We start from the raw sequence: 23,051 nt of genomic DNA, 5'->3' as shown, positions 1-23,051 counted from the left end.
TACCAGTAACATAGAAACAACGGGGGGCTTCATCACTGTACTGAGAAATACAGGAAAATATACTCACCATGTACCGTACATTACTGATCCTGTATTATACCCCAGAGCTGCACTCACTATTCTGCTGGTGCAGTCACTGTGTACATACATTACATTACTGATCCTGAGTTACATCCTGTATTATACCCCAGAGCTGCACTCACTATTCTGCTGGTACAGTCACTGTGTACATACATTACATTACTGATCCTGAGTTACATCCTGTATTATACCTGTCACGATTCACACCGTGACTGTCACCAATTGTCAAGATCCCTTAGCCGCTGCCTACAATATGTCACGGATTGGGGTGACTTTAGACCAGCAGACGGCTATCACATGTGCAGGGGGCTTATCCTAGTTATCCCTCCACTGCCACAATGTGATGAAAAAACACACACGAGGCTATTGACCTCTTAGTTTACAGCAGGGGCTTATTTTAGGTATCCCACTGCTCTTCAGTATACCATGAACTGCAGGGATTTGTGTCTATCCCGCTTACAGTTCCACTTAACACTTGCAGCTCTCTGGCGCCCCCCTTACTCTCAGGTCAGATTAGGTACTGCACCTGGGGTAATTAGTCGCCAGAAAGGCTGCCTGCTATGTACTAGCTATTGGGCGCACTGCAGCGATGCGATAACTACTCCCACTCAGGCAGGAACAATAATTATCAAGCCGCAGTCGCTACAGTGACCCCCCAACAGCCTGCACACGGTATCGCCGCCACCAGCTCCGATTAAACGGTCCGGAGCAACCCAAAACAGTAGCGTAATTCCCTTCAGAGACAGGGTACGGTTTAGGGCAGGGAGAACGAACTAGTATTAAAGATTATACCCCATAAATGATTTTTAGGCAGTGTTTATAAAATATTTTACAAAGATGTTACAAATGAGACAATTGCAAATATGTACAAGGTAATTTTAAAAATAAAAGGATTAAATGAAGAAAAGGTAACACTCACATATTCTCAGATCATTGCATTGCAGGCAACAGGCTAGGAGCTTTCCATCTATCCCAGTGCATTGGCACTCGCAGTCTGGTCGCTTCAGGTAAAAACTCACAACTCCCCCCCTGGAAACCTGCCAGCAACTTTATAACCTACAGCCTGTGACCTCACAGAAAGGGCTGGTTTTTCCAACCCCTCCTACTTCTTCAGTATTGCTCACTGGGCATTAAATATATCTGATGCCCGTAACTTCGCTACAGAACATAAAATAATCGCACCCTACCCATCGTTCATCTCATAGTATCGTGGGCATTCCGATGAGATCAAATATGTCCTATTTGTCACGCACACTGACAGAGAAATCCCTACCTCTGTACCAGATGGAGCTACAAGCCTGTGATTAGAGTGATGCGTAGATCCTCCGAGTGTGATTATGACGATATATTTTGGTGTTCGTAACTTAACCGGTTTGCATAATATCTTCCAAAAACAGAACAAAAGACTTTCATTTTCTGGAAGGTTCTAATCTAGTTAAAGCTGGGCACTTTCCCCCCACAAGAAATACTGGTCGTAAATACCTTTCGTCAATAAAACTCCCCCACAAGGCAAGCTCTTCTACACAGTTAGAAACACAGGGAAGGAAAGAGAACCAGAGAGAAGGGGGGTTTCTTAGCCCACATCCTGGGCTGACAAGAGAAACTAAACTTATATGATATTTCATACCATATCGTGACACCTCCCCCTTTTAGCGTGCGCTACGGCGGCAGAACCTCTCGGTATGCCTCCATGCGCACCTCCGTGGGTTCACCCTGGCGGGACAGTCCATCTGCATTCCCATGCTCTTTGCCCGCTTTGTGTTTAATGGTGAAGTCAAATTGCTGAAGGGCAAGGCTCCAGCGTAGCAACCTGCCATTGGTTCCACACATGGTGCTTAGCCAGCGCAGAGGGTCGTGGTCGGTCACCACAGTGAAGGTGCGCCCGTACAAGTAGGGCTGCAAGCGCTGCAGGGCCCAGACTATGGCCAGGCACTCCTTCTCAATGGTGGAGTAGGCCACTTCCCTCGGCAAAAGTTTCCGGCTCAGGTACAACACGGGGTGCTCTTGGTCCTCCGAGTCAACCTGGCTGAGCACAGCACCAAGGCCAAACTCGCTGGCGTCGGTCTGTACCAAGAACGGTCGACTGCTGTCGACTGCTTTCAACACAGGGGCGTTGCACAGTGCGGTCTTCAACGCCTGGAAGGCCCCCTCACAGCCATCTGTCCAGTTGACGATGTGGGGTAGCTTCTTCCTGGTGAGGTCTGTCAAAGGTTTTGCCAGGCTACTATAGTGCTGCACGAAGCGCCTATAGTACCCTGCAGTGCCCAGGAAGGACATCACCTGTTTCTTGTTCCTGGGAGTGGGCCAGTTCACGATCACGCCCACTTTGTCAGGCTCCGGTTTCAGGGTGCCTCCGCCTACCCGGTGTCCCAGGTAGTGAACCTCCCTCATGCCCATCTGGCACTTTCCGGGCTTGATAGTCAGGCCTGCTTGGTGAATTCGCCCGAGCACCTCCTCGAGATGCTGCAGGTGTTCATCCCAGGAGGGACTGAAGATGGCAATGTCATCTAAGTACGCCACAGCGTACTTCTCCAGTCCCTGAAGCAGGAGATTGACCATCCGCTGGAAAGTGGCAGGGGCATTCTTCATGCCGAAGGGCATGACCGTGGACTCGTACAGTCCAAAGGGTGTGATAAAGGCGGACTTCTCCTGCGCCTCGGGGCTCAGGGGAATCTGCCAGTATCCGTGACTCAGATCCATTATTGTCAGGTATTCTGCGCCAGCTAACTTCTCAAGCAGCTCCTCGATGCGCGGCATTGGGTGCGCGTCAGAGGCTGTAATGGCGTTGAGCCCCCTGTAGTCCACGCAGAACCGGGTGGTCCGGTCCTTTTTTGGCACGAGAACTACAGGTGAGGCCCACGCGCTCTTTGACCGTCGAATCACCCCCAGCTGCAACATCTCATCGATCTCCTGGCGCATAATCTGCTGCACCTGGTCAGAGATTCGATAGGGTGTTCGCCGTAGTGGGGCGTGATTCCCGGTGTCCACCTCGTGGATGGCTAACTCAGTCCTTCCAGGCCGGTTGGAGAACACGACCCGGAAGGGTTCCAGTGTGGTTTGCAACTGCAACCGCTGTGGTTCATCTAGCGAGGCGCTCACCTCCACGTCCTCAATGGACCCACGGGCCTTGGCTTGGGCCAGCATGTCCAGGAGGGTGTCTTCCTCCCCGTCTTCGGGTAAGCTGCAGACCGGTAGGACGAAAGGTTCACGTTCGTGATGAGCCTTCATCATGTTGACGTGAAAGGCCTTTCGCCTACCCCGAGCGTGGTCAAGCGTGACCACGTAGGTGACCGGGTTGAGCTGTTGGTGGACGACGTATGGGCCCTCCCAGGCTGCCTGAAGCTTATCCGTTGGTACAGGAACCAGCACCCACACCTTTTGACCCACATGGTAGGTCCGCTCCTGGGCGTTCTGGTCGTACCAGTGCTTCTGATCAGCCTGAGCCTGCGTCATGTTGTCATGCACCAACTGCGTCAAGGTCTGCATCTTGTCACGGAAGCGCAGGACATACTCCACTATGGACACTTCAGAAGGGTTCGGCTCCTCTTCCCAGGATTCTCTTACCAACCCAAGGGGTCCCCGGACTCGCCTGCCGTACAGGAGCTCGAAGGGGGAGAACCCCGTCGAGGCCTGCGGAACCTCTCTGTAAACGAATAGCAGGTGTGGGAGGTACCGCTCCCAGTCGCGCCCTTGTGTCTCAACCAGCATGCGTAGCATCTGTTTGAGGGTACCATTGAAGCGTTCACACAAGCCATTGGTCTGTGGGTGATACGCACTCGATACCAGGTGCTTCACCTGCATTTTCTTACAGAGAGCCTCCATTAGGTGAGACATAAATTGGGTCCCTCGATCAGTAAGCATTTCCCTGGGAAATCCTACCCGTGAAAAGATAGCCAACAGGGCATCCGCCACCTTATCTGCCCTAGTTGAAGACAGAGCTACGGCCTCTGGGTACCGGGTAGCGTAGTCTACCACAGTAAGAATAAATCGCTTTCCAGAGCTGCTGGAGACGGCCAGCGGGCCCACAATGTCCACCGCAATCCTCTGGAAAGGCTCCTCTATCACTGGCAAAGGGATCAGGGGAGCCTTAAGAGCAGGCCCCGCCTTCCCCACTCTTTGACAGGTGACACAGGAGCGGCAGTAGTTTGACACATCTGTCCCCATCTTAGGCCAATAGAAGTGTTGAGACAGCCGGGCCTTAGTTTTGCTGATCCCCAAGTGTCCAGCTAGCGGGATCTCATGGGCAATCCGCAACAACTCACCCCGGAATTGCTGCGGGACGACCAGCTGTCTTTCCCTCAACCACTCCTTTTGTGATTCTCCGGGTACTGTCTCCCGGTACAACCTTCCTCCTTCCCAGAACACCTTCTCCTTGTCAGTCTCGGAGAAGCGCGTCCCGGCGAGTTGTCTCAAACTCTCTAGGCTCGCATCTGTGTGCAGAGCGGCCTGAAACTCCTGGCTAGGGGAAGCCAGAAGCAATGTCAGGGTCCCTTCCCCACGGGAGCCCTCTGGGACCTGCACTGGGTCCACCTCTGGTTCAGTCACACTGATGACTGAGGAGGGTCCGGAAGGCAGACAGGTATCTGCGTTCCGGGCACTCTGACTGCGGGTGACAGCAGCTACGTAGGCTGTCTCCCCGGGGATTTCTACAGACCCACCAGCCGACGTTGCTATGGGCTCTACCTCCCCATCCACCCCCATTACCTCAGGAGCATTGCTACTTATGGGCCAGTTACCTTCCTCGGTGGCACTGGTCAATTGCATGGCATCACCTTGCTCACGGTTCCCATGTATCTCCCCATTTCTTGTAGCACCGACACTTGCCCCTGCTAGGGGTTCCTCAGCCGTCTCACTCCGCAGAGCGACGTGGCTGAGCACTCTTGTACCTATGGACACATCAACTTTCACAGAAACATCATTATCAGATACAGTTGGCACAGGTACAACATTTTCACCATCAATCCTAGGGAAAAAATGGTTAGCAGATGCATCACTACAAGATAAAGCATGGTCAGGTAACACATGCGATTTCCCATCATCATCATCATCATCATCATCACCAGGGTTAACTTTACCCTCATTAGTAGATTGGGGAGGGGTGTCAGGGACGTAGTATGCAAACAACCTCCCCAAATCAGTCCCCAACAAAACATCAGTGGGCAAATTATCAGACAGCTCCACTTCCTTCACCCCCCTCCCGGCACCCCAATCAATAAAAACCCGGGCCATCGGTAAGGGACAGCTGATGCCCCCAATCCCAGTGACAGTTAGGGTTTTCCCCGGAATGATTTCTTCAGGGGCCGCCAGTTCGGGTCGGATGAGGGTTCGTTCAGCCCCGGTGTCCTTGAGGCCTGTAGCAACACGACCTCCCACAGTGACGGGCTGTACGTTGTCACACACCCTCCCAACCACACCACCCACCAAAAGAACAGCTGCATTAGGCCCTGGGGCCTGGGATGAGGGGTTCTTCTGCCTGGCTGGACATCGGTGACTGAGGTGTCCAGTCTGCCTGCAGTGGTAACACTGGCGAAGTTCGGTGGTGGGTCTGGTGCTGTTGGCCACGGGGACAGGACCTCTGGTGTGTTGGCTGGCAGGGGTACTGGCGTTGGCTGCAGGCTTACCCCCTCTCCAGCTGGTGGTGACTGGCTTCCGCACTTCCGATCTACGGTTGGCCTCATAGGCATCGGCAATCTGCGCTGCTTTCGTCACGTCGTTGGGTTCTCTGTCCATCACGAACTGTCGCACCTCAGTTGGGCAAAGACGGAAGAACTGGTCTTTGATCATCAGGTCTCTCAGCTGTGCAAAGGTGGTCACTGACAGTCCTTGGGTCCACTGGTCAAAGTGGGTCCCCAGTCTATGCACCACATCACTGTAACTGTCGTGTGGGCCACGTTGGAGGGTCCGAAACTTTTTACGGTACACCTCGGGTGTAAGCTGGTACTTGGCTATCAGAGCCTGCTTGATGGCCTCATAGTCACCATCTTGTTCTTGAGGGAGTGCAGCAAACGCTTCCAGAGCTTTTCCTCTCAGCCCTGGTGTCAGATACCGTGCCCATTCTTGTGTAGGCAGCTGGTACTGCCTGCAGGCTTTCTCAAAGGCCCGCAGAAAAGTGTCCAAGTCCCCATCCTTTTCCATAACAGGAAAGTGGTCGGGTCGGGGTTTTGGTGTCTGAGCGCTGCTGGGCTCACGACTGGACTGGGACGACCCCTGCATTTGCAGTTGGGCCATCTGCAGCTGGTACTCCCGCTGCGCTTGGGCCTCTCGCTCGGCTTGCTGTTGGTATTGCTGGATCAGCTGCAGACGTCTCTCTAGGTCATCTGCGGGGCATTGTTGCAGAGCCAGCTGCAGGAGGAGGTCTGCGCCCCCTTGGTTGCCAGTAGGGCCCGTATTCAGTGGTTGGACCTCTGCGGCAGCACCATGCTCGCTTGTGCCTGCTTCTGCGGCCTCTGGGCTCTGTAGCCTGGCTTGGTCTGCTTCAAATTGCACCAGTTCAGCGACCATTTGAGCCTTGGACTTGTTCTGGGGGTTTAGGCCATGGTACATGCATATCCCAGCAAGAGTGTCTTTCTTCTGCTGGGTGTACCAGGCTTCTCCTTTCGTTGCCATGGTTGCCAAATAAAAGATAGAATAGAAAAACGAAGAGAAAGGGAAGGGATAATTACCAGTACACAATTGTCTCACAACTAATAAACACTGAGTTCGTTCTCCAAACTTATTTGCGCAGAGTTCTCGCAAGAACTTTCTGCAAGTTTTTAGTGAGAGGAATGATTGCTCAAACCAACTCACTAATGCTCTAATATCCCACCGCCTTGCCACCAATTTGTCACGATTCACACCGTGACTGTCACGATTCACACCGTGACTGTCACCAATTGTCAAGATCCCTTAGCCGCTGCCTACAATATGTCACGGATTGGGGTGACTTTAGACCAGCAGACGGCTATCACATATGCAGGGGGGCTTATCCTAGTTATCCCTCCACTGCCACAATGTGATGAAAAAAAAAACACACACGAGGCTATTGACCTCTTAGTTTACAGCAGGGGCTTATTTTAGGTATCCCACTGCTCTTCAGTATACCATGAACTGCAGGGATTTGTGTCTATCCCGCTTACAGTTCCACTTAACACTTGCAGCTCTCTGGCGCCCCCCTTACTCTCAGGTCAGATTAGGTACTGCACCTGGGGTAATTAGTCGCCAGAAAGGCTGCCTGCTATGTACTGGCTATTGGGCGCACTACAGCAACGCGATAACTACTCCCACTCAGGCAGGAACAATAATTATCAAGCCGCAGTCGCTACAGTGACCCCCCAACAGCCTGCACACGGTATCGCCGCCACCAGCTCCGATTAAACGGTCCGGAGCAACCCAAAACAGTAGCGTAATTCTCTTCAGAGACAGGGTGCGGTTTAGGGCAGGGAGAACGAACTAGTATTAAAGATTATACCCCATAAATGATTTTTAGGCAGTGTTTATAAAATATTTTACAAAGATGTTACAAATGAGACAATTGCAAATATGTACAAGGTAATTTTAAAAATAAAAGGATTAAATGAAGAAAAGGTAACACTCACATATTCTCAGATCATTGCATTGCAGGCAACAGGCTAGGAGCTTTCCATCTATCCCAGTGCATTGGCACTCGCAGTCTGGTCGCTTCAGGTAAAAACTCACAACTCCCCCCCTGGAAACCTGCCAGCAACTTTATAACCTACAGCCTGTGACCTCACAGAAAGGGCTGGTTTTTCCAACCCCTCCTACTTCTTCAGTATTGCTCACTGGGCATTAAATATATCTGATGCCCGTAACTTCGCTACAGAACATAAAATAATCGCACCCTACCCATCGTTCATCTCATAGTATCGTGGGCATTCCGATGAGATCAAATATGTCCTATTTGTCACGCACACTGACAGAGAAATCCCTACCTCTGTACCAGATGGAGCTACAAGCCTGTGATTAGAGTGATGCGTAGATCCTCCGAGTGTGATTATGACGATATATTTTGGTGTTCGTAACTTAACCGGTTTGCATAATATCTTCCAAAAACAGAACAAAAGACTTTCATTTTCTGGAAGGTTCTAATCTAGTTAAAGCTGGGCACTTTCCCCCCACAAGAAATACTGGTCGTAAATACCTTTCGTCAATAAAACTCCCCCACAAGGCAAGCTCTTCTACACAGTTAGAAACACAGGGAAGGAAAGAGAACCAGAGAGAAGGGGGGTTTCTTAGCCCACATCCTGGGCTGACAAGAGAAACTAAACTTATATGATATTTCATACCATATCGTGACACCTCCCCCTTTTAGCGTGCGCTACGGCGGCAGAACCTCTCGGTATGCCTCCATGCGCACCTCCGTGGGTTCACCCTGGCGGGACAGTCCATCTGCATTCCCATGCTCTTTGCCCGCTTTGTGTTTAATGGTGAAGTCAAATTGCTGAAGGGCAAGGCTCCAGCGTAGCAACCTGCCATTGGTTCCACACATGGTGCTTAGCCAGCGCAGAGGGTCGTGGTCGGTCACCACAGTGAAGGTGCGCCCGTACAAGTAGGGCTGCAAGCGCTGCAGGGCCCAGACTATGGCCAGGCACTCCTTCTCAATGGTGGAGTAGGCCACTTCCCTCGGCAAAAGTTTCCGGCTCAGGTACAACACGGGGTGCTCTTGGTCCTCCGAGTCAACCTGGCTGAGCACAGCACCAAGGCCAAACTCGCTGGCGTCGGTCTGTACCAAGAACGGTCGACTGCTGTCGACTGCTTTCAACACAGGGGCGTTGCACAGTGCGGTCTTCAACGCCTGGAAGGCCCCCTCACAGCCATCTGTCCAGTTGACGATGTGGGGTAGCTTCTTCCTGGTGAGGTCTGTCAAAGGTTTTGCCAGGCTACTATAGTGCTGCACGAAGCGCCTATAGTACCCTGCAGTGCCCAGGAAGGACATCACCTGTTTCTTGTTCCTGGGAGTGGGCCAGTTCACGATCACGCCCACTTTGTCAGGCTCCGGTTTCAGGGTGCCTCCGCCTACCCGGTGTCCCAGGTAGTGAACCTCCCTCATGCCCATCTGGCACTTTCCGGGCTTGATAGTCAGGCCTGCTTGGTGAATTCGCCCGAGCACCTCCTCGAGATGCTGCAGGTGTTCATCCCAGGAGGGACTGAAGATGGCAATGTCATCTAAGTACGCCACAGCGTACTTCTCCAGTCCCTGAAGCAGGAGATTGACCATCCGCTGGAAAGTGGCAGGGGCATTCTTCATGCCGAAGGGCATGACCGTGGACTCGTACAGTCCAAAGGGTGTGATAAAGGCGGACTTCTCCTGCGCCTCGGGGCTCAGGGGAATCTGCCAGTATCCGTGACTCAGATCCATTATTGTCAGGTATTCTGCGCCAGCTAACTTCTCAAGCAGCTCCTCGATGCGCGGCATTGGGTGCGCGTCAGAGGCTGTAATGGCGTTGAGCCCCCTGTAGTCCACGCAGAACCGGGTGGTCCGGTCCTTTTTTGGCACGAGAACTACAGGTGAGGCCCACGCGCTCTTTGACCGTCGAATCACCCCCAGCTGCAACATCTCATCGATCTCCTGGCGCATAATCTGCTGCACCTGGTCAGAGATTCGATAGGGTGTTCGCCGTAGTGGGGCGTGATTCCCGGTGTCCACCTCGTGGATGGCTAACTCAGTCCTTCCAGGCCGGTTGGAGAACACGACCCGGAAGGGTTCCAGTGTGGTTTGCAACTGCAACCGCTGTGGTTCATCTAGCGAGGCGCTCACCTCCACGTCCTCAATGGACCCACGGGCCTTGGCTTGGGCCAGCATGTCCAGGAGGGTGTCTTCCTCCCCGTCTTCGGGTAAGCTGCAGACCGGTAGGACGAAAGGTTCACGTTCGTGATGAGCCTTCATCATGTTGACGTGAAAGGCCTTTCGCCTACCCCGAGCGTGGTCAAGCGTGACCACGTAGGTGACCGGGTTGAGCTGTTGGTGGACGACGTATGGGCCCTCCCAGGCTGCCTGAAGCTTATCCGTTGGTACAGGAACCAGCACCCACACCTTTTGACCCACATGGTAGGTCCGCTCCTGGGCGTTCTGGTCGTACCAGTGCTTCTGATCAGCCTGAGCCTGCGTCATGTTGTCATGCACCAACTGCGTCAAGGTCTGCATCTTGTCACGGAAGCGCAGGACATACTCCACTATGGACACTTCAGAAGGGTTCGGCTCCTCTTCCCAGGATTCTCTTACCAACCCAAGGGGTCCCCGGACTCGCCTGCCGTACAGGAGCTCGAAGGGGGAGAACCCCGTCGAGGCCTGCGGAACCTCTCTGTAAACGAATAGCAGGTGTGGGAGGTACCGCTCCCAGTCGCGCCCTTGTGTCTCAACCAGCATGCGTAGCATCTGTTTGAGGGTACCATTGAAGCGTTCACACAAGCCATTGGTCTGTGGGTGATACGCACTCGATACCAGGTGCTTCACCTGCATTTTCTTACAGAGAGCCTCCATTAGGTGAGACATAAATTGGGTCCCTCGATCAGTAAGCATTTCCCTGGGAAATCCTACCCGTGAAAAGATAGCCAACAGGGCATCCGCCACCTTATCTGCCCTAGTTGAAGACAGAGCTACGGCCTCTGGGTACCGGGTAGCGTAGTCTACCACAGTAAGAATAAATCGCTTTCCAGAGCTGCTGGAGACGGCCAGCGGGCCCACAATGTCCACCGCAATCCTCTGGAAAGGCTCCTCTATCACTGGCAAAGGGATCAGGGGAGCCTTAAGAGCAGGCCCCGCCTTCCCCACTCTTTGACAGGTGACACAGGAGCGGCAGTAGTTTGACACATCTGTCCCCATCTTAGGCCAATAGAAGTGTTGAGACAGCCGGGCCTTAGTTTTGCTGATCCCCAAGTGTCCAGCTAGCGGGATCTCATGGGCAATCCGCAACAACTCACCCCGGAATTGCTGCGGGACGACCAGCTGTCTTTCCCTCAACCACTCCTTTTGTGATTCTCCGGGTACTGTCTCCCGGTACAACCTTCCTCCTTCCCAGAACACCTTCTCCTTGTCAGTCTCGGAGAAGCGCGTCCCGGCGAGTTGTCTCAAACTCTCTAGGCTCGCATCTGTGTGCAGAGCGGCCTGAAACTCCTGGCTAGGGGAAGCCAGAAGCAATGTCAGGGTCCCTTCCCCACGGGAGCCCTCTGGGACCTGCACTGGGTCCACCTCTGGTTCAGTCACACTGATGACTGAGGAGGGTCCGGAAGGCAGACAGGTATCTGCGTTCCGGGCACTCTGACTGCGGGTGACAGCAGCTACGTAGGCTGTCTCCCCGGGGATTTCTACAGACCCACCAGCCGACGTTGCTATGGGCTCTACCTCCCCATCCACCCCCATTACCTCAGGAGCATTGCTACTTATGGGCCAGTTACCTTCCTCGGTGGCACTGGTCAATTGCATGGCATCACCTTGCTCACGGTTCCCATGTATCTCCCCATTTCTTGTAGCACCGACACTTGCCCCTGCTAGGGGTTCCTCAGCCGTCTCACTCCGCAGAGCGACGTGGCTGAGCACTCTTGTACCTATGGACACATCAACTTTCACAGAAACATCATTATCAGATACAGTTGGCACAGGTACAACATTTTCACCATCAATCCTAGGGAAAAAATGGTTAGCAGATGCATCACTACAAGATAAAGCATGGTCAGGTAACACATGCGATTTCCCATCATCATCATCATCATCATCATCACCAGGGTTAACTTTACCCTCATTAGTAGATTGGGGAGGGGTGTCAGGGACGTAGTATGCAAACAACCTCCCCAAATCAGTCCCCAACAAAACATCAGTGGGCAAATTATCAGACAGCTCCACTTCCTTCACCCCCCTCCCGGCACCCCAATCAATAAAAACCCGGGCCATCGGTAAGGGACAGCTGATGCCCCCAATCCCAGTGACAGTTAGGGTTTTCCCCGGAATGATTTCTTCAGGGGCCGCCAGTTCGGGTCGGATGAGGGTTCGTTCAGCCCCGGTGTCCTTGAGGCCTGTAGCAACACGACCTCCCACAGTGACGGGCTGTACGTTGTCACACACCCTCCCAACCACACCACCCACCAAAAGAACAGCTGCATTAGGCCCTGGGGCCTGGGATGAGGGGTTCTTCTGCCTGGCTGGACATCGGTGACTGAGGTGTCCAGTCTGCCTGCAGTGGTAACACTGGCGAAGTTCGGTGGTGGGTCTGGTGCTGTTGGCCACGGGGACAGGACCTCTGGTGTGTTGGCTGGCAGGGGTACTGGCGTTGGCTGCAGGCTTACCCCCTCTCCAGCTGGTGGTGACTGGCTTCCGCACTTCCGATCTACGGTTGGCCTCATAGGCATCGGCAATCTGCGCTGCTTTCGTCACGTCGTTGGGTTCTCTGTCCATCACGAACTGTCGCACCTCAGTTGGGCAAAGACGGAAGAACTGGTCTTTGATCATCAGGTCTCTCAGCTGTGCAAAGGTGGTCACTGACAGTCCTTGGGTCCACTGGTCAAAGTGGGTCCCCAGTCTATGCACCACATCACTGTAACTGTCGTGTGGGCCACGTTGGAGGGTCCGAAACTTTTTACGGTACACCTCGGGTGTAAGCTGGTACTTGGCTATCAGAGCCTGCTTGATGGCCTCATAGTCACCATCTTGTTCTTGAGGGAGTGCAGCAAACGCTTCCAGAGCTTTTCCTCTCAGCCCTGGTGTCAGATACCGTGCCCATTCTTGTGTAGGCAGCTGGTACTGCCTGCAGGCTTTCTCAAAGGCCCGCAGAAAAGTGTCCAAGTCCCCATCCTTTTCCATAACAGGAAAGTGGTCGGGTCGGGGTTTTGGTGTCTGAGCGCTGCTGGGCTCACGACTGGACTGGGACGACCCCTGCATTTGCAGTTGGGCCATCTGCAGCTGGTACTCCCGCTGCGCTTGGGCCTCTCGCTCGGCTTGCTGTTGGTATTGCTGGATCAGCTGCAGACGTCTCTCTAGGTCATCTGCGGGGCATTGTTGCAGAGCCAGCTGCAGGAGGAGGTCTGCGCCCCCTTGGTTGCCAGTAGGGCCCGTATTCAGTGGTTGGACCTCTGCGGCAGCACCATGCTCGCTTGTGCCTGCTTCTGCGGCCTCTGGGCTCTGTAGCCTGGCTTGGTCTGCTTCAAATTGCACCAGTTCAGCGACCATTTGAGCCTTGGACTTGTTCTGGGGGTTTAGGCCATGGTACATGCATATCCCAGCAAGAGTGTCTTTCTTCTGCTGGGTGTACCAGGCTTCTCCTTTCGTTGCCATGGTTGCCAAATAAAAGATAGAATAGAAAAACGAAGAGAAAGGGAAGGGATAATTACCAGTACACAATTGTCTCACAACTAATAAACACTGAGTTCGTTCTCCAAACTTATTTGCGCAGAGTTCTCGCAAGAACTTTCTGCAAGTTTTTAGTGAGAGGAATGATTGCTCAAACCAACTCACTAATGCTCTAATATCCCACCGCCTTGCCACCAATTTGTCACGATTCACACCGTGACTGTCACGATTCACACCGTGACTGTCACCAATTGTCAAGATCCCTTAGCCGCTGCCTACAATATGTCACGGATTGGGGTGACTTTAGACCAGCAGACGGCTATCACATATGCAGGGGGGCTTATCCTAGTTATCCCTCCACTGCCACAATGTGATGAAAAAAAAAACACACACGAGGCTATTGACCTCTTAGTTTACAGCAGGGGCTTATTTTAGGTATCCCACTGCTCTTCAGTATACCATGAACTGCAGGGATTTGTGTCTATCCCGCTTACAGTTCCACTTAACACTTGCAGCTCTCTGGCGCCCCCCTTACTCTCAGGTCAGATTAGGTACTGCACCTGGGGTAATTAGTCGCCAGAAAGGCTGCCTGCTATGTACTGGCTATTGGGCGCACTACAGCAACGCGATAACTACTCCCACTCAGGCAGGAACAATAATTATCAAGCCGCAGTCGCTACAGTGACCCCCCAACAGCCTGCACACGGTATCGCCGCCACCAGCTCCGATTAAACGGTCCGGAGCAACCCAAAACAGTAGCGTAATTCTCTTCAGAGACAGGGTGCGGTTTAGGGCAGGGAGAACGAACTAGTATTAAAGATTATACCCCATAAATGATTTTTAGGCAGTGTTTATAAAATATTTTACAAAGATGTTACAAATGAGACAATTGCAAATATGTACAAGGTAATTTTAAAAATAAAAGGATTAAATGAAGAAAAGGTAACACTCACATATTCTCAGATCATTGCATTGCAGGCAACAGGCTAGGAGCTTTCCATCTATCCCAGTGCATTGGCACTCGCAGTCTGGTCGCTTCAGGTAAAAACTCACAACTCCCCCCCTGGAAACCTGCCAGCAACTTTATAACCTACAGCCTGTGACCTCACAGAAAGGGCTGGTTTTTCCAACCCCTCCTACTTCTTCAGTATTGCTCACTGGGCATTAAATATATCTGATGCCCGTAACTTCGCTACAGAACATAAAATAATCGCACCCTACCCATCGTTCATCTCATAGTATCGTGGGCATTCCGATGAGATCAAATATGTCCTATTTGTCACGCACACTGACAGAGAAATCCCTACCTCTGTACCAGATGGAGCTACAAGCCTGTGATTAGAGTGATGCGTAGATCCTCCGAGTGTGATTATGACGATATATTTTGGTGTTCGTAACTTAACCGGTTTGCATAATATCTTCCAAAAACAGAACAAAAGACTTTCATTTTCTGGAAGGTTCTAATCTAGTTAAAGCTGGGCACTTTCCCCCCACAAGAAATACTGGTCGTAAATACCTTTCGTCAATAAAACTCCCCCACAAGGCAAGCTCTTCTACACAGTTAGAAACACAGGGAAGGAAAGAGAACCAGAGAGAAGGGGGGTTTCTTAGCCCACATCCTGGGCTGACAAGAGAAACTAAACTTATATGATATTTCATACCATATCGTGACACCTCCCCCTTTTAGCGTGCGCTACGGCGGCAGAACCTCTCGGTATGCCTCCATGCGCACCTCCGTGGGTTCACCCTGGCGGGACAGTCCATCTGCATTCCCATGCTCTTTGCCCGCTTTGTGTTTAATGGTGAAGTCAAATTGCTGAAGGGCAAGGCTCCAGCGTAGCAACCTGCCATTGGTTCCACACATGGTGCTTAGCCAGCGCAGAGGGTCGTGGTCGGTCACCACAGTGAAGGTGCGCCCGTACAAGTAGGGCTGCAAGCGCTGCAGGGCCCAGACTATGGCCAGGCACTCCTTCTCAATGGTGGAGTAGGCCACTTCCCTCGGCAAAAGTTTCCGGCTCAGGTACAACACGGGGTGCTCTTGGTCCTCCGAGTCAACCTGGCTGAGCACAGCACCAAGGCCAAACTCGCTGGCGTCGGTCTGTACCAAGAACGGTCGACTGCTGTCGACTGCTTTCAACACAGGGGCGTTGCACAGTGCGGTCTTCAACGCCTGGAAGGCCCCCTCACAGCCATCTGTCCAGTTGACGATGTGGGGTAGCTTCTTCCTGGTGAGGTCTGTCAAAGGTTTTGCCAGGCTACTATAGTGCTGCACGAAGCGCCTATAGTACCCTGCAGTGCCCAGGAAGGACATCACCTGTTTCTTGTTCCTGGGAGTGGGCCAGTTCACGATCACGCCCACTTTGTCAGGCTCCGGTTTCAGGGTGCCTCCGCCTACCCGGTGTCCCAGGTAGTGAACCTCCCTCATGCCCATCTGGCACTTTCCGGGCTTGATAGTCAGGCCTGCTTGGTGAATTCGCCCGAGCACCTCCTCGAGATGCTGCAGGTGTTCATCCCAGGAGGGACTGAAGATGGCAATGTCATCTAAGTACGCCACAGCGTACTTCTCCAGTCCCTGAAGCAGGAGATTGACCATCCGCTGGAAAGTGGCAGGGGCATTCTTCATGCCGAAGGGCATGACCGTGGACTCGTACAGTCCAAAGGGTGTGATAAAGGCGGACTTCTCCTGCGCCTCGGGGCTCAGGGGAATCTGCCAGTATCCGTGACTCAGATCCATTATTGTCAGGTATTCTGCGCCAGCTAACTTCTCAAGCAGCTCCTCGATGCGCGGCATTGGGTGCGCGTCAGAGGCTGTAATGGCGTTGAGCCCCCTGTAGTCCACGCAGAACCGGGTGGTCCGGTCCTTTTTTGGCACGAGAACTACAGGTGAGGCCCACGCGCTCTTTGACCGTCGAATCACCCCCAGCTGCAACATCTCATCGATCTCCTGGCGCATAATCTGCTGCACCTGGTCAGAGATTCGATAGGGTGTTCGCCGTAGTGGGGCGTGATTCCCGGTGTCCACCTCGTGGATGGCTAACTCAGTCCTTCCAGGCCGGTTGGAGAACACGACCCGGAAGGGTTCCAGTGTGGTTTGCAACTGCAACCGCTGTGGTTCATCTAGCGAGGCGCTCACCTCCACGTCCTCAATGGACCCACGGGCCTTGGCTTGGGCCAGCATGTCCAGGAGGGTGTCTTCCTCCCCGTCTTCGGGTAAGCTGCAGACCGGTAGGACGAAAGGTTCACGTTCGTGATGAGCCTTCATCATGTTGACGTGAAAGGCCTTTCGCCTACCCCGAGCGTGGTCAAGCGTGACCACGTAGGTGACCGGGTTGAGCTGTTGGTGGACGACGTATGGGCCCTCCCAGGCTGCCTGAAGCTTATCCGTTGGTACAGGAACCAGCACCCACACCTTTTGACCCACATGGTAGGTCCGCTCCTGGGCGTTCTGGTCGTACCAGTGCTTCTGATCAGCCTGAGCCTGCGTCATGTTGTCATGCACCAACTGCGTCAAGGTCTGCATCTTGTCACGGAAGCGCAGGACATACTCCACTATGGACACTTCAGAAGGGTTCGGCTCCTCTTCCCAGGATTCTCTTACCAACCCAAGGGGTCCCCGGACTCGCCTGCCGTACAGGAGCTCGAAGGGGGAGAACCCCGTCGAGGCCTGCGGAACCTCTCTGTAAACGAATAGCAGGTGTGGGAGGTACCGCTCCCAGTCGCGCCCTTGTGTCTCAACCAGCATGCGTAGCATCTGTTTGAGGGTACCATTGAAGCGTTCACACAAGCCATTGGTCTGTGGGTGATACGCACTCGATACCAGGTGCTTCACCTGCATTTTCTTACAGAGAGCCTCCATTAGGTGAGACATAAATTGGGTCCCTCGATCAGTAAGCATTTCCCTGGGAAATCCTACCCGTGAAAAGATAGCCAACAGGGCATCCGCCACCTTATCTGCCCTAGTTGAAGACAGAGCTACGGCCTCTGGGTACCGGGTAGCGTAGTCTACCACAGTAAGAATAAATCGCTTTCCAGAGCTGCTGGAGACGGCCAGCGGGCCCACAATGTCCACCGCAATCCTCTGGAAAGGCTCCTCTATCACTGGCAAAGGGATCAGGGGAGCCTTAAGAGCAGGCCCCGCCTTCCCCACTCTTTGACAGGTGACACAGGAGCGGCAGTAGTTTGACACATCTGTCCCCATCTTAGGCCAATAGAAGTGTTGAGACAGCCGGGCCTTAGTTTTGCTGATCCCCAAGTGTCCAGCTAGCGGGATCTCATGGGCAATCCGCAACAACTCACCCCGGAATTGCTGCGGGACGACCAGCTGTCTTTCCCTCAACCACTCCTTTTGTGATTCTCCGGGTACTGTCTCCCGGTACAACCTTCCTCCTTCCCAGAACACCTTCTCCTTGTCAGTCTCGGAGAAGCGCGTCCCGGCGAGTTGTCTCAAACTCTCTAGGCTCGCATCTGTGTGCAGAGCGGCCTGAAACTCCTGGCTAGGGGAAGCCAGAAGCAATGTCAGGGTCCCTTCCCCACGGGAGCCCTCTGGGACCTGCACTGGGTCCACCTCTGGTTCAGTCACACTGATGACTGAGGAGGGTCCGGAAGGCAGACAGGTATCTGCGTTCCGGGCACTCTGACTGCGGGTGACAGCAGCTACGTAGGCTGTCTCCCCGGGGATTTCTACAGACCCACCAGCCGACGTTGCTATGGGCTCTACCTCCCCATCCACCCCCATTACCTCAGGAGCATTGCTACTTATGGGCCAGTTACCTTCCTCGGTGGCACTGGTCAATTGCATGGCATCACCTTGCTCACGGTTCCCATGTATCTCCCCATTTCTTGTAGCACCGACACTTGCCCCTGCTAGGGGTTCCTCAGCCGTCTCACTCCGCAGAGCGACGTGGCTGAGCACTCTTGTACCTATGGACACATCAACTTTCACAGAAACATCATTATCAGATACAGTTGGCACAGGTACAACATTTTCACCATCAATCCTAGGGAAAAAATGGTTAGCAGATGCATCACTACAAGATAAAGCATGGTCAGGTAACACATGCGATTTCCCATCATCATCATCATCATCATCATCACCAGGGTTAACTTTACCCTCATTAGTAGATTGGGGAGGGGTGTCAGGGACGTAGTATGCAAACAACCTCCCCAAATCAGTCCCCAACAAAACATCAGTGGGCAAATTATCAGACAGCTCCACTTCCTTCACCCCCCTCCCGGCACCCCAATCAATAAAAACCCGGGCCATCGGTAAGGGACAGCTGATGCCCCCAATCCCAGTGACAGTTAGGGTTTTCCCCGGAATGATTTCTTCAGGGGCCGCCAGTTCGGGTCGGATGAGGGTTCGTTCAGCCCCGGTGTCCTTGAGGCCTGTAGCAACACGACCTCCCACAGTGACGGGCTGTACGTTGTCACACACCCTCCCAACCACACCACCCACCAAAAGAACAGCTGCATTAGGCCCTGGGGCCTGGGATGAGGGGTTCTTCTGCCTGGCTGGACATCGGTGACTGAGGTGTCCAGTCTGCCTGCAGTGGTAACACTGGCGAAGTTCGGTGGTGGGTCTGGTGCTGTTGGCCACGGGGACAGGACCTCTGGTGTGTTGGCTGGCAGGGGTACTGGCGTTGGCTGCAGGCTTACCCCCTCTCCAGCTGGTGGTGACTGGCTTCCGCACTTCCGATCTACGGTTGGCCTCATAGGCATCGGCAATCTGCGCTGCTTTCGTCACGTCGTTGGGTTCTCTGTCCATCACGAACTGTCGCACCTCAGTTGGGCAAAGACGGAAGAACTGGTCTTTGATCATCAGGTCTCTCAGCTGTGCAAAGGTGGTCACTGACAGTCCTTGGGTCCACTGGTCAAAGTGGGTCCCCAGTCTATGCACCACATCACTGTAACTGTCGTGTGGGCCACGTTGGAGGGTCCGAAACTTTTTACGGTACACCTCGGGTGTAAGCTGGTACTTGGCTATCAGAGCCTGCTTGATGGCCTCATAGTCACCATCTTGTTCTTGAGGGAGTGCAGCAAACGCTTCCAGAGCTTTTCCTCTCAGCCCTGGTGTCAGATACCGTGCCCATTCTTGTGTAGGCAGCTGGTACTGCCTGCAGGCTTTCTCAAAGGCCCGCAGAAAAGTGTCCAAGTCCCCATCCTTTTCCATAACAGGAAAGTGGTCGGGTCGGGGTTTTGGTGTCTGAGCGCTGCTGGGCTCACGACTGGACTGGGACGACCCCTGCATTTGCAGTTGGGCCATCTGCAGCTGGTACTCCCGCTGCGCTTGGGCCTCTCGCTCGGCTTGCTGTTGGTATTGCTGGATCAGCTGCAGACGTCTCTCTAGGTCATCTGCGGGGCATTGTTGCAGAGCCAGCTGCAGGAGGAGGTCTGCGCCCCCTTGGTTGCCAGTAGGGCCCGTATTCAGTGGTTGGACCTCTGCGGCAGCACCATGCTCGCTTGTGCCTGCTTCTGCGGCCTCTGGGCTCTGTAGCCTGGCTTGGTCTGCTTCAAATTGCACCAGTTCAGCGACCATTTGAGCCTTGGACTTGTTCTGGGGGTTTAGGCCATGGTACATGCATATCCCAGCAAGAGTGTCTTTCTTCTGCTGGGTGTACCAGGCTTCTCCTTTCGTTGCCATGGTTGCCAAATAAAAGATAGAATAGAAAAACGAAGAGAAAGGGAAGGGATAATTACCAGTACACAATTGTCTCACAACTAATAAACACTGAGTTCGTTCTCCAAACTTATTTGCGCAGAGTTCTCGCAAGAACTTTCTGCAAGTTTTTAGTGAGAGGAATGATTGCTCAAACCAACTCACTAATGCTCTAATATCCCACCGCCTTGCCACCAATTTGTCACGATTCACACCGTGACTGTCACGATTCACACCGTGACTGTCACCAATTGTCAAGATCCCTTAGCCGCTGCCTACAATATGTCACGGATTGGGGTGACTTTAGACCAGCAGACGGCTATCACATATGCAGGGGGGCTTATCCTAGTTATCCCTCCACTGCCACAATGTGATGAAAAAAAAAACACACACGAGGCTATTGACCTCTTAGTTTACAGCAGGGGCTTATTTTAGGTATCCCACTGCTCTTCAGTATACCATGAACTGCAGGGATTTGTGTCTATCCCGCTTACAGTTCCACTTAACACTTGCAGCTCTCTGGCGCCCCCCTTACTCTCAGGTCAGATTAGGTACTGCACCTGGGGTAATTAGTCGCCAGAAAGGCTGCCTGCTATGTACTGGCTATTGGGCGCACTACAGCAACGCGATAACTACTCCCACTCAGGCAGGAACAATAATTATCAAGCCGCAGTCGCTACAGTGACCCCCCAACAGCCTGCACACGGTATCGCCGCCACCAGCTCCGATTAAACGGTCCGGAGCAACCCAAAACAGTAGCGTAATTCTCTTCAGAGACAGGGTGCGGTTTAGGGCAGGGAGAACGAACTAGTATTAAAGATTATACCCCATAAATGATTTTTAGGCAGTGTTTATAAAATATTTTACAAAGATGTTACAAATGAGACAATTGCAAATATGTACAAGGTAATTTTAAAAATAAAAGGATTAAATGAAGAAAAGGTAACACTCACATATTCTCAGATCATTGCATTGCAGGCAACAGGCTAGGAGCTTTCCATCTATCCCAGTGCATTGGCACTCGCAGTCTGGTCGCTTCAGGTAAAAACTCACAACTCCCCCCCTGGAAACCTGCCAGCAACTTTATAACCTACAGCCTGTGACCTCACAGAAAGGGCTGGTTTTTCCAACCCCTCCTACTTCTTCAGTATTGCTCACTGGGCATTAAATATATCTGATGCCCGTAACTTCGCTACAGAACATAAAATAATCGCACCCTACCCATCGTTCATCTCATAGTATCGTGGGCATTCCGATGAGATCAAATATGTCCTATTTGTCACGCACACTGACAGAGAAATCCCTACCTCTGTACCAGATGGAGCTACAAGCCTGTGATTAGAGTGATGCGTAGATCCTCCGAGTGTGATTATGACGATATATTTTGGTGTTCGTAACTTAACCGGTTTGCATAATATCTTCCAAAAACAGAACAAAAGACTTTCATTTTCTGGAAGGTTCTAATCTAGTTAAAGCTGGGCACTTTCCCCCCACAAGAAATACTGGTCGTAAATACCTTTCGTCAATAAAACTCCCCCACAAGGCAAGCTCTTCTACACAGTTAGAAACACAGGGAAGGAAAGAGAACCAGAGAGAAGGGGGGTTTCTTAGCCCACATCCTGGGCTGACAAGAGAAACTAAACTTATATGATATTTCATACCATATCGTGACACCTCCCCCTTTTAGCGTGCGCTACGGCGGCAGAACCTCTCGGTATGCCTCCATGCGCACCTCCGTGGGTTCACCCTGGCGGGACAGTCCATCTGCATTCCCATGCTCTTTGCCCGCTTTGTGTTTAATGGTGAAGTCAAATTGCTGAAGGGCAAGGCTCCAGCGTAGCAACCTGCCATTGGTTCCACACATGGTGCTTAGCCAGCGCAGAGGGTCGTGGTCGGTCACCACAGTGAAGGTGCGCCCGTACAAGTAGGGCTGCAAGCGCTGCAGGGCCCAGACTATGGCCAGGCACTCCTTCTCAATGGTGGAGTAGGCCACTTCCCTCGGCAAAAGTTTCCGGCTCAGGTACAACACGGGGTGCTCTTGGTCCTCCGAGTCAACCTGGCTGAGCACAGCACCAAGGCCAAACTCGCTGGCGTCGGTCTGTACCAAGAACGGTCGACTGCTGTCGACTGCTTTCAACACAGGGGCGTTGCACAGTGCGGTCTTCAACGCCTGGAAGGCCCCCTCACAGCCATCTGTCCAGTTGACGATGTGGGGTAGCTTCTTCCTGGTGAGGTCTGTCAAAGGTTTTGCCAGGCTACTATAGTGCTGCACGAAGCGCCTATAGTACCCTGCAGTGCCCAGGAAGGACATCACCTGTTTCTTGTTCCTGGGAGTGGGCCAGTTCACGATCACGCCCACTTTGTCAGGCTCCGGTTTCAGGGTGCCTCCGCCTACCCGGTGTCCCAGGTAGTGAACCTCCCTCATGCCCATCTGGCACTTTCCGGGCTTGATAGTCAGGCCTGCTTGGTGAATTCGCCCGAGCACCTCCTCGAGATGCTGCAGGTGTTCATCCCAGGAGGGACTGAAGATGGCAATGTCATCTAAGTACGCCACAGCGTACTTCTCCAGTCCCTGAAGCAGGAGATTGACCATCCGCTGGAAAGTGGCAGGGGCATTCTTCATGCCGAAGGGCATGACCGTGGACTCGTACAGTCCAAAGGGTGTGATAAAGGCGGACTTCTCCTGCGCCTCGGGGCTCAGGGGAATCTGCCAGTATCCGTGACTCAGATCCATTATTGTCAGGTATTCTGCGCCAGCTAACTTCTCAAGCAGCTCCTCGATGCGCGGCATTGGGTGCGCGTCAGAGGCTGTAATGGCGTTGAGCCCCCTGTAGTCCACGCAGAACCGGGTGGTCCGGTCCTTTTTTGGCACGAGAACTACAGGTGAGGCCCACGCGCTCTTTGACCGTCGAATCACCCCCAGCTGCAACATCTCATCGATCTCCTGGCGCATAATCTGCTGCACCTGGTCAGAGATTCGATAGGGTGTTCGCCGTAGTGGGGCGTGATTCCCGGTGTCCACCTCGTGGATGGCTAACT

General features: G+C 53.0%; 1 protein-coding gene across 2 annotated transcripts in view; it reads right to left on the bottom strand.

Annotated features, from left to right (window-relative positions):
- The window catches only part of SIDT1 (SID1 transmembrane family member 1), a 79,939-nt gene that overhangs the window by 44,642 nt on the left and 12,246 nt on the right, over positions 1–23,051 (bottom strand). The gene's annotated exons all lie outside the window — the stretch shown is intronic.

Source organism: Ranitomeya variabilis, chromosome 3 (genome assembly GCF_051348905.1).
Source record: "Ranitomeya variabilis isolate aRanVar5 chromosome 3, aRanVar5.hap1, whole genome shotgun sequence".
Taxonomy (NCBI): Eukaryota; Metazoa; Chordata; class Amphibia; order Anura; family Dendrobatidae; genus Ranitomeya; species Ranitomeya variabilis.
The sequence above is the reverse complement of the archived record's forward strand: the minus strand, read 5'-3'. Positions and strand labels throughout refer to the sequence as shown.